Raw genomic sequence first — 14,415 nt, 5'->3', positions numbered from 1 at the left:
AGTGAAACTAAATTAAAACACTTGATAACATTAAAAATGTGAGCTTTTCTTTTTGCAAGAAGCTGCCAAGTGTGAGTGACATGGGCAATACAGACAAAGTGTAGGGAAACACGGACAACCAAAAACACCCTGTGCTCATACCAGGATTATACATTTAATAACATGCTTTAGCTGTGCTTCTGGGAGCTGGTTTATATCAGTATCTTTATAAAGTAGCCCCCAAAGTAGTCTGTCATCCCTGATATCATCGTGAATTAGTAAGTCAGGTATAGAAATGAGACCAAATTCAAGGTGCTATCTCACAGAAGTCTAAGGATTTGATGTCTGTGGTATATCTGCAGTCAAGTGTATCCAAATAGTGTTTATACATCCCTGGGGGGCACAAATAACTCATTCCAGAGAAGTCCTAATAAAGTAAAATGAGCACCAAAGCGCTCCCTTCTGCCCAATTTATTTTATTAAAAAGGTTCCAATGTTTTTTTTGTTCATGTTTTTCGACTATAACTGTATGATAACCCTCTAGCGTAGGATCAAAAATATAATATAGATTCAACTCTGTTTCAAATCTTACAATGCACCCAGTCTTAGCTCAAAACATGAACACGTAAATGCTGTCCAGCGTTTAGCTGGAAGCTGCAGTGAGCAGACTTGCGCCTAATCTCTGCCTTAGTTATTAGCCCCACTTCTGGGTTTGAATATGAGGGTAGATTTTGCAAGGCCCCGCACCAGCAATACAGATTGTGAAATTGGGTGTGGGACCTTGTGCGGCCAATTCCTTCCATGCCTGGTTTTCGAAGTGTGATTTGGGGTGGTTCAGAGGGCAGACTGAAAAGCATTCTGGTCAAACAAGACCGGTTATTTTACATAGAATACATGAATGAATGAAATACAGTTTTCCAGTGAGATATATCTATTTCCTACTTCTCCTCATGTCATATAAAAACAATAAAATATCCAACTTTGCCCTTTCTAGACAGAACCCACTTACAAACTAGCTGCCCCCAGACTAACCAGCCCCTGGACTTCCTGTGTTACAGGCTTTGCATGTTTAAACCTTTCCTGGAGTCTTTCTCTCTCTGGCAGACTCAAGGGAGGGACTTCTCCGTGTCTCTGACTGTTCTATACCGCCTCAGACTAGTGACTAGTGACACAGATCGTTCTTCCTGTCTCTGCTTAGGAACATGGGAACACAGCAGTGTCTGGGAGATTAATCATTAATTCCCGGAGGCTCCAGGACAATCTGGGAGGGTTGGTGACTCTAAGCGACAGTATGTTATAGCCCTGTCTTTGACTTAAACGCAAGACTGCGCTAGGTGTGGAACCGTGCAATTTTGGCTCTTATACATCAAAAGGAACTAACCTGCAAACAGAAACTGAGGGGACATTGACACTGTTATTAGGAAGGCTAGCATGTCTTCCTAAAAAAGTGCAACTATGAAGTAATTCCAGGTTTCTTTTCAAAACCTTGCCGTGTTGTAAAAGTAGCAGGGTGTTTGAATTTGCTTTTTTCTAAAACTTATCTATTTCTGTACATCAGCTTCTGTCAAATTGGTGCATTTTCCTTACGTATTTAGCACGATACGAATGAAAATGAGCCCAGATGTTGCCAATCGGCACTATTACACAATGAAATATGTTTATATTAGAAAGTGATAAGAAGGGGTCAGGGCAAAATAATGAGTATACCGTCATAATCTAGCCTTGCCTCTCAATATTTCACCATTACAAGCAGTAAATTAATAAACTAATTTTATGCAGATCTCTCTGGTGTCAAATGTGGAGCACCTGTTAAGATACATTAGTCAGTCTGGTTTGAGGAGGTGTGAAAGACAAGTCACAGTCAATCTTGTCTCCTATATTTTTGCCCAAGACAAGCAAACTTACTGTGTCTAATCAGGCTGAAATCCCCACCATATTGGCTCCCGATGAGATGCCAGTGAGGTACATACAGTTACATTGAATGTACAGCATAGAAACAGGCCATTCGGCCCAACTGGTCTATGCCGTTGTTTATGCTCCACTGGAGCCTCCTTCCACCCTTCTTCATCTATCAGCATAACGTTCTATTCCTTTCTCCCTCATGTTTTTATCTAATTTCCCCGTAAATGCATCTATGGTATTCGCCTCAACTACTCCATGTGGTAGCGAGTTCCACATTCTAACCACTCTCTGGGTAAAGAAGTTTCTCCTGAATTCCAATTGGATTTATTAGTGACTATCTTATAGTTATGACCCATTGTTTTGGTCTCCCGTACAAGTGGAAACATCTTATCTACATCTAGCCTATCAAACCCTTAAACATAATCTTAAAGACTTATATCAGGTCACCCCTTCTCCTATCTAGAGTTAATCCAGGTGGAAAGATTGAGTCCTGTTTAAACACTCTTCCCTACCACAATTTTTGAGGTTGGAAGCTGGGGCTGATAGCAGGGTTTGAGAAAGAGCTGGATGCAACTTCTTGGTTGTAACCCGTTACTGAAGCTGCACAGACAAAGTACAGCAGTGAAAATAGTGCTACACTGGCTGCCTCACCTCAAATGCACCTTCGAAACTACAAAACTGAAATATGGAGACATCTCTGACCAAAACCTTTTTAAACCAGAGTGCAGTGCTGAGGCATCCTGCACTTTCGGGTCTTTCAGTTGAGATGTTAAACCGAGGCCTTGTGACGGTTCTCCCACAGTGCTGTTAGGAAGGGAGTTCCAGGATTTTGACCCAGCGACAATGAAGGAACAGCGATATATTTCCAAGTCGGGATGGTGTGTGACTTGGAGGGGAACGTGCAGGTGGTGTTGTTCCCATGCGCCTGCTGCTCTTGTCCTTCTAGGTGGTAGAGGTCACGGGTTTGGGAGGTGCTGTTGAAGAAGCCTTGGCGAGTTGCTGCAGTGCATCCTGTGGATGGTGCACACTGCAGCCACAGTGCGCCGGTGGTGAAGGGAGTGAATGTTTAGGGTGGTGGATGGGGTGCCAATCAAGCGGGCTGCTTTATCTTGGATGGTGTCGAGCTTCTTGTGTGTTGTTGGAGCTGCACTCATCCAGGCAAGTCAGAGTATTCCATTACACTCCTGACTTGTGCCTTGTAGATGGTGGAAAGGCTTTGGGGAGTCAGGAGGTGAGTCACTCGCCACAGAATACCCAGCCTCTGACCTGCTCTTGTAGCCACAGTATTTATGTGGCTGGTCCAGTTCAGTTTCTGGTCAATGGTGACCCCCAGGATGTTGATGGTGGGGGATTCGGCGATGGTAATGCCGTTGAATGTCAAGGGGAGGTGGTTAGATTCTCTCTTGTTGGAGATGGTCATTGCCTGGCACTTATCTGGCGCGAATGTTACTTGCCACTTATGAGCCCAAGCCTGGATGTTGTCCAGGTCTTGCTGCATGCAGGCTCGGACTGCTTCATTATCTGAGGGGTTGCGAATGGAACTGAACACTGTGCAGTCATCAGCGAACATCCCCATTTCTGACCTTATGATGGAGGGAAGGTCATTGATGAAGCAGCTGAAGATGGTTGGGCCTAGGACACTGCCCTGAGGAACTCCTGCAGCAATGCCCTGGGGCTGAGATGATTGGCCTCCAACAACCACTACCATCTTCCTTTGTGCTAGGTATGACTCCAGCCACTGGAGAGTTTTCCCCCTGATTCCCATTGACTTCAATTTTACCAGGGCTCCTTGGTGCCACACTCGGTCAAATGCTGCCTTGATGTCAAGGGCAGTTACTCTCACCTCACCTCTGGAATTCAGCTCTTTTGTCCATGTTTGGACCAAGGCTGTAATGAGGTCTGGAGCCGAGTGGTCCTGGCGGAACCCAAACTGAGCATCGGTGAGCAGGTTATTGGTGAGTAAGTGCCGCTTGATAGCACTGTCGACGACACCTTCCATCACTTTGCTGATGATTGAGAGTAGACTGATGGGGCGGTAATTGGCCGGATTGGATTTGTCCTGCTTTTTGTGGACAGGACATACCTGGGCAATTTTCCACATTGTCGGGTAGATGCCAGTGTTGTCGCTGTACTGGAACAGTACAGAAACAGGCCATTCGGCCCACCCTTCTTCATCTAACCCCATCAACATATCCTTCTATTCCTTTCTCCTTCATTGTTTATCTAGCTTCTCCTTAAATGCATCTATGCTAGTTGCCTCAACTATTCCTTGTGGTAGCGAGTTCCACATTCTAACCACTTTCTGGGTAAAGAAGTTTCTCCTGAATTCCCCATTGGATTTATTAGGGACTATATTATATTTATGGCCCCTAGTTCTGGTCTACCCCTTAAGTGGAAACATCTTCTCTATGTCTACCCTCTCAAACCCTTTCGTAATCGTAAAGACCTCTATCAGGTCACCCCTCAGTCTTCTCTTTTCTAGAGAAAAAAGTCGTAGCCTGTTCCGTCTTTCCTGATAGGTATAACCTCTCAGTTCTAGTATCATCCTAGTAAATCTTTTTTGTGCCTTCTCCAGTGCCTCTATATCTTTCTTATAATATGGAGATCAGAACTGATCACAGTACTCCAAGTGTGGTGTAACCAAGGTTCTATACAAGTTTAACATAGCTTCCCTGCTTTTCAATTCTATCACTCTAGAAATGAAGCCCAGTGCTTGGTTGGCTTTTTTTTAATGGCCTTATTAACCTGCGTTGCTACTTTTAATGATTTGCGTATTTGTACCCCCAGATCCCTCTGCTCCTCTAACTCATTTAGACTCTTATTTTCCAAGGAGTATGTGGCCTCCTTATTCTTCCTACCGAAATGTACCACCTCACACTTATCTATATTGAAATTCATTTGCCAATTACATGCCCATTCTGCAAGTTTATTAATGTCGTCCTGTATTTTGTGGCAGTCCTCCTCAGTATTAACTGTACCCCCCATTTTGGTGTCGTCTGCAAATTTTGAAATTGTACTTCTGATTCCCGAGTCCAAATCATTAATGTAAATTGTGATCCCTGTGGAACACCACTTCCCACCTTTTGCCAGTCTGAGTAGCTACCTTTAACCCCTACTCTTTGTTTCCTGTTTTGTAGCCAGCTTGCTATCCATTCTGTTACTTGTCCCCTGACTCCACGTGCTCTGACCTTAGTCGTGAGTCTACTATGTGGTACCTTATCGAAGGCCTTTTGAAAATCCAAACATATTACAGTCATGAAATGTGTAGAGTTTGTAAATAGAACAGTGTATCTGTTAAAAGACATTGGTGATTGATTCTTGCACTGTCAATATTGTGCTGTCATTGGGCAGCAACAGCAGTTCAGGGAGATCTGAAAACCCCTCTACGAATAGGGATTAACATGAAAACTTAGAGGGAACTTTACATGGAGCTACGGCCCACAGTGGAGCTTCAGATATGGATTCATGGCTTAACTTGTCATGCACCATCGCATCCTCCTGTTCCATCTTGTAACTTAAACTAACAACCATTTAGTCCATTATCTAAACCATGAGGCAGTGCTACACAGCTGGCTGGAAGCTTGGCTGAAGTGACTGGAAAACATCCACCTAAAAGAAGAACATAAATCTTTCCCTGGTGGCTGTTAAGGTCACGAGCAGTTCAAGAACTGGCAATTCTGAGATAATATCCACCGCCTTTTGGTCAGAGCCAAATTTGGGGTAGATCTTGACTTTGTGAGATAGTGTAAGTCAGGCGATAGCGAGTCGGCAGGCCATTTTACATCTCTCCCATTTTTATTTCCATTGGCTTCAATTGGAAGAGATGTAAAACAGGCTGCCGATTCGCTATCACTGCATGACAAGTTAAGCCATTTAACACTATCGCACAGAGTCAAGATCTACCCAAAGACTCTGAGGTCTGGAAGACTGCCAAATGTAGCAGTGAGCACCTCTCTAAGCAAGGGTCTGAGAGACCACCATCACATTAATGGAAGGGGAGTGCCACAACCAGCATCAGTCTGACCCAGGAGCACTTGGACACTCTCACTACATTTAGAGTAGAGAACTTTGTTTGAAGTGTTCCTCAAAGAGCAGTCCCTCACTTTAATGGAAAGGATCAGTGTATAAACTGCAAGCTGCTCTTTGGATTTCATAGGGGTAAAATAATACAGTGCAAAACTGAATTTTCATGGTATCAATTTGGGGTCATCTTTGAAATGAATCAAAACTCTTAAGGTTTATTGATGAGTACAGCTGTGCTGAACTGGATTTTTGAAATTCCATGGAGTTATTTCCATCCTAAGCTGGGATCTGCACTCGCCGATCCTCTCCAGCATGACCCTGCCATGATTCGCGAGGTCAGTTCACTTAAATATCCGTTGGTGGTTCAGTAGTCCGAATCCTGTGGAAAACGGGAGAAGTGCACTGGGGGAGGGGCTTGGAAATGAGAGTGCGGCCATTAAAAAGCCAAGAATGGCTGAGGATTACAGCAACAGGATTTGGGAGCAGCAGATATGTAGGAAAGTGTCTGGCTCATTGTATCAACTGTGGCTCAGTATTATCACTCTCACCTCTGAGTCAGAAGGATCATGGGCTCAAGTCCCACTCCAGAGACCAGGGCACATAATCAGGCTGACATTTCAATGCTACACTGTTGGAGGTGCCGTCTTTCGGATAAGACGTTAAACCAAGGCCCCGTCTGCCCTCTCAGGCGGATGTAAAAGTTCCCATGCCAATATTTCGAAGAAGAGCAGGGGAGTTCTCCCCAGTGACCTGGCCAATATTGATCCCTCAGCTAACATCACTAAAACAGATTATCTAGTCATTATCTCATTGCTGTTTGTGGGATCTTGCTGTGTGAAATTTGGCTTCTGTGTTTCCTACATTGCAACAGTGACTATACTTCAAAAGTACTTAATTGGCTGTGAAGCACTTTTGGATGTCCTGAGGTCATGAAAGGTGCTATATAAATGCAAGTCTTTCCTTCACTGAGTTGACTGTCAGGTTACTGTACAGCTTGGCTCAAGTGTGAGTTCATGTCACTTTGAAGAGACAGCCAACGAGGGGAGCAGGACATTGCAAGATACCATGGGAGGAAGCCGTAAAAAGTGTCTCGCTTGCCGTGGGGAGGGAGGTGGTAGTGGCACTGAGTGCCAAGTCGCTCACCTCCAGATCTGCAGGCCAGTGCTGGAAGAAGTTCAGTGACCTGATGAAAGTAACACATTGGCCACTCTCCCTTCTCTTCCTTAGGAACCAATACATTGTCCATTCCCTAAAATTGATACCTGCAGAAATAAACTTTCACTCTGATTGAGGAGGTCATTAATTTGAGATCTTACAGTATATGTTGACAACTCCCCTCACAGCAATTGCTTAGGTTGCAGAACTTTACAACTCCTTCCCCCCACTGTAACGGGTGATACCACCAAAAGCAAAATACTGCAGACGCTGGAAATCTGAAATAAAAACAGAAAATGCTGGAAATACTCAGCAAGTCAGGCAGCATTTATGGAGAAAGAAACAGAGTTAACGGTTCAGGTCGATGATCTTTCGTCAGAACTGGAAGAAGTTAAAGATTTAACAGTTTTTAAGCAAGTACAGAGCCAGGAAAAGAGGGGGAAGGAAGGGGAGGGGAGGAAAGAACAAAAGGGAAGGTCTGTGAAAGGGTAGAGAGCAGGACTGATCAAAAAGGATGATGGTGCAAGGCAAGGAGGGTGGTAATGGGACAAGTAAAGAAACAAAAGATGGGACTAGAGGAGCTGTAAATGGCAACAGCAGAACCATTAGCAGCACCTTCTGATGGAAAAATGGGAACAGTGGTTATGATCCAAATCAGTGGTTATTGAAATCAGCATTGAGTCGGGAAGGTTGTAAAGGGACTAATCGAAAGATAAGGTGTCGTTCCTTGAGCTTCCATTGAGCTTCATTGGAACAGTGTAGGAGGCCGAGGACAGAGAGGTGGGAGTGGGAGTGGGACGGAGAATTAAAATGGCAAGGTCAGGGTCACGCTTGCAGATTGGACAGAGGTGTTCAGCAAAGCAATCACCCAATCTGCATTTGGTCTCCCCAATGTAGAGGAGACCGCATCATGAGCAGCGAATACAGTATAGTAAATTGAAAGAAGTACAAGTAAATCACTGTTTCACCTGGAAGGATCCTGGAAGGATCTATTACATCAATTTGTCCAATGGCATCTGCTAGACCTCACTCAATGGCTAGCCTTTTTTTACCTAATTTGTTCAATCTTGTTGCAGGAGAAAGTTGCACACAAAGCTCCGGAAAGGCAGGGGAACGGAAAGGGAATTCCGGACAGCCGAGAGCCCACCCCTATGAGGGGCAAGCTATGAAGCTGATGGGGGAGGCACTCTGCTCGAGGGAAATGGCAAGATTAATGGAACTATGCAGGTGGTAATGTGGGTCCACAAAGTCTCCTTGGCATCGCTGAAAAGCAGCACTCAGCCACCAGCTTCCAAACCCTTCTCTGTCTCCTTAGTTCCAATGGGGTTATGCTCACCCATTATTAGCTTATGCCCTCCTTTCCTGCAAATCCAACATATCAATGGGGGACAGAAGACGATGAAGGGGAGGAAGATGACAATGATGAGGAGGAGGAGGAGCAGGAGAGAAGAAAATCCTTCCTCATGGAGAATGATAATGATGTGGAGCAAGAGGATGCTAAGGACAAAACTGCAGTTAGGTCTTCTCAATAACTTCCATGGAGCCTTTAGGGCATCAACTAACTAATTAATAACTGCTCAACTCTTCAAAACAATTCATAAGCTCGAGATACCTCCCTCCGCAAATAATTAGAGCTTATATTCAGTATTCTTTTGTAGTGTGTTTATGTTGCAATGTTACCCAAAGGCAGAGACTCTCCTTCACCTGCAGTGTCTGTTGTCCTCATTTGTTAGCATTAATTGGTTGCATTTTAAAGTCAACAGACCATTCAAATATGACCTTTTTTAAGAGAGATAGCTAGAATCTATCCGTGGATCTAATTGCTGGCTAATAATTGAATTCTGCTGCTAACTATCGACATAATTCACAGTACTTCCTGTAGCACCTCACATGTGTAGGATGGCACATTCCATCTGTAGCAGAAGGAGGGAGAATAAGAAATCAGGGGGTGAAATTGGTCTTTGCCAGTAGTGGGAAAAGGCCGCATAGTGGACAATGTTAAAGACCTTGATTAGATCACCCTTCAACCATCTAAACTCAAGGGACTACCATCCTACTTTATGCAACCTCGCCCCGCAATTTAACCCTTTAAGCCCTGGTATCATTCTGGTGAATCTGCGCTGTCCCCCTCCAAGGTGAATATATCCTTCCTGAGGTTCGGTGCCCAGAACTGAACGCAATACTCCAGATGGGGTCTGACTAAGGCTCTGTACAACTGAAGCATCACTATCTCCCCATTGTCATAGAGTCATAGAGTTATACAGCACGGATAGAGGCCCTTCGGCCCATCGTGTCCGCGCCGGCCATCAAGCCCTGTCTAATCTAATCCCATATTCCAGCATTTGGTCCGTAGCCTTGTATGCTATGGCATTTCAAGTGCTCATCCAAATGCTTCTTGAATGTTGTGAGGGTTCCTGCCTCCACAACCCTTTCAGGCAGTGAGTTCCAGACTCCAACCACCCTCTGGGTGAAAAAGTTCTTTCTCAAATCCCCTCTAAACCTCCCGCCTTTTACCTTGAATCTATGCCCCCTTGTTATAGAACCCTCAACGAAGGGAAAAAGCTCCTTAGTATCCATCCTATCTGTGCCCCTCATAATTTTGTACACCTCAATCATGTCCCCCCTCAGCCTCCTCTGCTCCAAGGAAAACAAACCCAATCTTCCCAGTCTCTCTTCATAGCTGAAGCGCTCCAGCCCTGGTAACATCCTGGTGAATCTCCTCTGCACCCTCTCCAAAGCGATCACATCCTTCCTGTAGTGTGGCGACCAGAACTGCACACAGTACTCCAGCTGTGGCCTAAGCAGTGTTTTATACAGCTCCATCATAACCTCCTTGCTCTTATATTCTATGCCTCGGCTAATAAAGGCAAGTATCCCATATGCCTTCTTTACCACCTTATCTACCTGTTCCGCCGCCTTCAGGGATCTGTGAACTTGCACACCAAGATCCCTCTGACCCTCTGTCTTGCCCAGGGTCCTCCCATTCATTGTGTATTCCCTTGCCTTGTTAGTCCCTCCAAAGTGCATCACCTCGCACTTTTCCGGGTTAAATTCCATTTGCCACTGTTCCGCCCATCTGACCATCCCATCTATATCGTCCTGCAGACTGAGGCTTTCCTCCTCGCTATTTACCACCCTACCAATTTTTGTATCATCAGCGAACTTACTGATCATACCTTTTACATTCATATCCAAGTCGTTAATGTAGACCACAAACAGCAAGGGACCCAGCACCGATCCCTGTGGTACCCCACTGGTCACAGGCTTCCAGTCACAAAAACAACCTTCGACCATCACCCTCTGCCTTCTGCCACTAAGCCAGTTTTGTATCCAAAGTGTATACCAACCCCCTTGAAATAAAGTCCAACATTCCATTAACTTTCTTGATTGCTTTTAGTGAGTTGTGTTCATGGACACCCAAATCTCTTTGCTCCTCCACAGTTCCTAGTCTCTCACAATGTAGAAAATATGCTGATTTGTCTTTCTCAGATCCAATGTGGATGGTCCCACATTGAAATCCATCTGCCATAGGAGGTCCCAGGTACTGTATCCTTTGAAGGCAGCTCTGAACATCAGAGGGTGCAAGAGTATCAAGGGTGTAGAGAAGGATGAAACCAGAGGCCTCTCCTAAGCATGGGCTAGTACCATCATGTTCCTGTCTTGCCCCCTACTCAGATCACTGACACATAGGCATATATTAAATAACAACAACTTGCATTTATACAGCACCTTTAACGTAGTAAAACGTCCCAAGGCATTTCACAGTAGCGTTATTAAACAGAATTTGACACCGAGCCACAAAATGAGATATTAGGACAGGTGACCAAAAGCTTGGTCAAAGAGGTAGGTTTTAAGGAGCGTCTTAAAGGAGGAGAGAGGGGTAGAAAAGCAGAGAGGTTTTGGAAGGTAATTCCAGAGCAGCTGAAGGCACAGCTGCCAATGGTGGAACGATGAAAATTGGGGACCCGCAAGAGGCCAGAATTTGAGGAGCGCAGAATTCTCGGAGGGTTGTAGAGATGGAGGAGTTTACAGAGATAAGGAGGGGTGAGGCCATGGAGGGATTTGAAAACAAGGATGAAAATTTTTAAACTGAGGCGTTGCCAGACCGAGAGCCAATGTAGGTCAGCAAGCACAGGGGTGATGGAGGAATGAGACTTAGTGCGAGCTAGGATACGTGCAGCAGAGTTTTGGATGAGTTCAAGTTTACGAAGGGTGCAAGGTGGAAGGCTGGCCAGAGAGCATTGGAATAGTCGAATCTAGAGGTAACAACTGTAAAAGCATTGCGTGCAATGTATTGCGATGCAAAGGACTGCTTGAAGTGATTCCTTGAGGCAGCATGTTCCATTTTGGAGAGTGGAATGGTACCACAGCCAATGTCCCTTTAGCAAGCTAGCACCCCGCAGCCCCCTGCATCACTCTCAACCTTTTCCCAAGCAGCATACCTTGGAAGGTGTGGATAGTGAACTTCAGAAGGTAGCTCCCAGGTGGTTCGCAGTCAATGGGTGAGGAAGGGGAGGAAGTGGTGAGGGCATCTTAAAATATGTGGAGAGAAAATTGTGCAGCCAGCACACAACCTCCACGCTCAAATTTCCGAGACGTAGTCCCATCAATGAAGGTCTGTGCCAGGAGCACAAACTTGAAAAATTTATCCTTAATATTGTTATAGAGGAAAAAACCCATATCTAAGCTGGACAGTTCCTTTAATGCTGGAATAGAATAAACAACCTGAGGACATGTATTAGCATTTAGTGCTATTTTTACCAGACAGATGATTTAAAAGGAAAATTTCTTCCCATTAACCAACTTGTATTTTATCCGGTCTGGTCAGACAAGTTTGTTTTTAGGATACTGTTGTTTGTTCAATTTTCTTTTTCCACCCCCAAAATTCAATTCTGTCCCTGGCCTGATGGTACAGGTGCATTAACTTGTCCCCCTAGTGATGAAGGGTCCAGTTTTAACCTGCCACACTCGGTGTTAATGGGCTTCAAATTGGGGTGGGTAGACGTACCGTCCCGTTAACCCTTGACAATCGACCCACAACCGCTTTCACATGGGTCCTACTGCCGGGCGGCCGAAGAGCCTGCCTGTTACAGGAGGTAGGCCCCTTTTAATATTAAAATTGGGGTCCTATGAGAAAAGGCTGTGGATGCTAGGGGTCAATTGGATCTTTTAAGACTGAGCTTGATAGATTTTTGTTGGGTAAGGGTTTCAAGGGATATGGAGCTAAGGTGGGCAAATGGAGTTGAGGTACAGATCAGCCATTGTATAATTGAATGGCGGAACAGGCTCGATGGGCTGAATGACCTTCTCCTGCTCCTACGTTACTACCTGATTTTCGCCCAGTGGTGAAAGTTATACTCTACCCCGGAGTGTTGTTGTTTTGTGCTACTCTCTATATAGTCCAGCCGGAGAACTATTTTGTACATCAGGTGACATAAAAGGGGCCGCCAGGGGCAGTTGTACCAAGGATTGCTGGTGATCGCTGGGAGCACAGAAGTACAACAGCAAATCACGCTAGGGTACCAACAAGCAATTGACAGGTTTCCCATAGCCTAACTCACGGCAATCCTAGCCCAACAAATGACAGTTCTTTATACATTTGATCTGCTAATAAGATTCAGAGACCTAAGCTGTACTGTCTGGAAGTGTTGCACAAACGTGTGAAACTTTTCTACTGGACCGTGGAGAGAAGCCCAGCAGAAAAGCACCCAGTTCTGATCTCCATATTACAAAAATGATATAGAAGCACAGGAGAAAGTCCAAAAAAGATTTACAAGGATGAAACCGGAACTGAGAGGGTACAACTATCAGGAAAGACTGAACATGCTGGGGCTCTTCTGAAGATTGAGAAGTGATCTGATAGAGGTCTTTAAAATTACGAAGGGGTTCAATAGAGTAGATGTAGAGAAAATGGGGTTAAATTGGATAACCCCCAAAACCTGGCGCAGGGGTCACGATGCTTGATTAACCCACGCCTGGTAGTTGAGATGCTGGCAGCACGTAACTGCCTAGCTGCGCTGTTGAGTGGCTGCTCACCAGCAGGGGGCCCCGCATGGAGTCCGAACACATAAAACGCAGATGCAGGTCCCATCCCTATATTTACAAACTGTTGAGTTATGTTAAAACACTGACTAAAGTTTGTACACTACTAAATCCCACATCCTCCAATCTGCATGCCAGACCTCACCAATCTGCCGATCTGAGTTTGTACCAGGCCTGCGAGAGTACGTGCGCCAAGGTTCTCTGCTGATGAACTAGAGGCCTTGGTGCAAGAGGTGGACAGAAGGAGGGACATCCTATATCCTCAGGGGGGAGCAAGAAGCCCTCCAGACATGTTCAAGAGGCAGTGGGAGGCAGTAGGGGACGAAGTCAATGCCAGGCGCAAAGCACCACGACCAGTGCAAGAAGATGTTCAATGCTTTGACACGAGTGGTCAAGGTGAGTGAGGTCAACTGTCAAGTGGCGTCTCCTACCAACTACACCACTAGCCGCATCCATTGCTCCATGCACTACTTCAATTCTACTCAACTCTTCCAATCAGATGCTTCCTCTCACCCTCACACATTACCACTGTTGCAAGCCACACATCCACAACTCACAGATCACACACACTAGCAGCTATTCAACTATGACAGGCACATCAACCAAACATCTTGCAAGACACTCAATGACACACGTCCCGCTTTCTTGCAGGAGAAGGTGGCGTATAACAGGAGGCAGCAAGTGGCAGTGGCTCCATGGAACATGAACCTACTGTCCTCTCTCAGGAGGACAGCATTCCTGTCCCACCCCTGCCCCTCTGCCAGTGTCCTTGTTGTTGCCTGTCAGCGAGCCAGCCTACTCCCTGTAGAGTATTGAAACATTATTATAGGAACATAGGAAGATAGGAACAGTAGGCCATTTAGCCCAGCGAGTTCCACCATTCAATGAGATCATGGTTGATCTGTGATCTAACTCCATATACTCGCCTCAGCTCCATATTCCTTAATATCTTTGGTTAACAAAAATCTATCAATCTCAGATTTAAAATTAACAATTGAGCTAGCATCAACAGCTGTTTGCAGAAGAGAGTTCCAAACTTCTATCATCTTTTGCATGTAGAAGTGTTTCTTAACTTCACTCCTGAAAGTCCTGGCTCTAATTTTTAGGCTATGTCCCCTAGTCCCAGTGTTCAAGTTTAGGAGACCTCCAAAAATATCAGCAGCCAGAAGCAATAATCCAGAACGATCCTGTAAATCCTGCATGATCCCTTCAAATAGCCTTTTTTGGGGGGCGGGGGGGGTCCTCCATGCTGGTTACGACTGTTCAGCTGTGCGAGGTTAAGACAGTGCGTTGGCTGGAGCGTTGAGTTCCAAA

The sequence above is a fragment of the Heptranchias perlo genome, chromosome 8 (genome assembly GCF_035084215.1).
Source record: "Heptranchias perlo isolate sHepPer1 chromosome 8, sHepPer1.hap1, whole genome shotgun sequence".
Classification (NCBI taxonomy): domain Eukaryota; kingdom Metazoa; phylum Chordata; class Chondrichthyes; order Hexanchiformes; family Hexanchidae; genus Heptranchias; species Heptranchias perlo.
The sequence above is the reverse complement of the archived record's forward strand: the minus strand, read 5'-3'. Positions refer to the sequence as shown.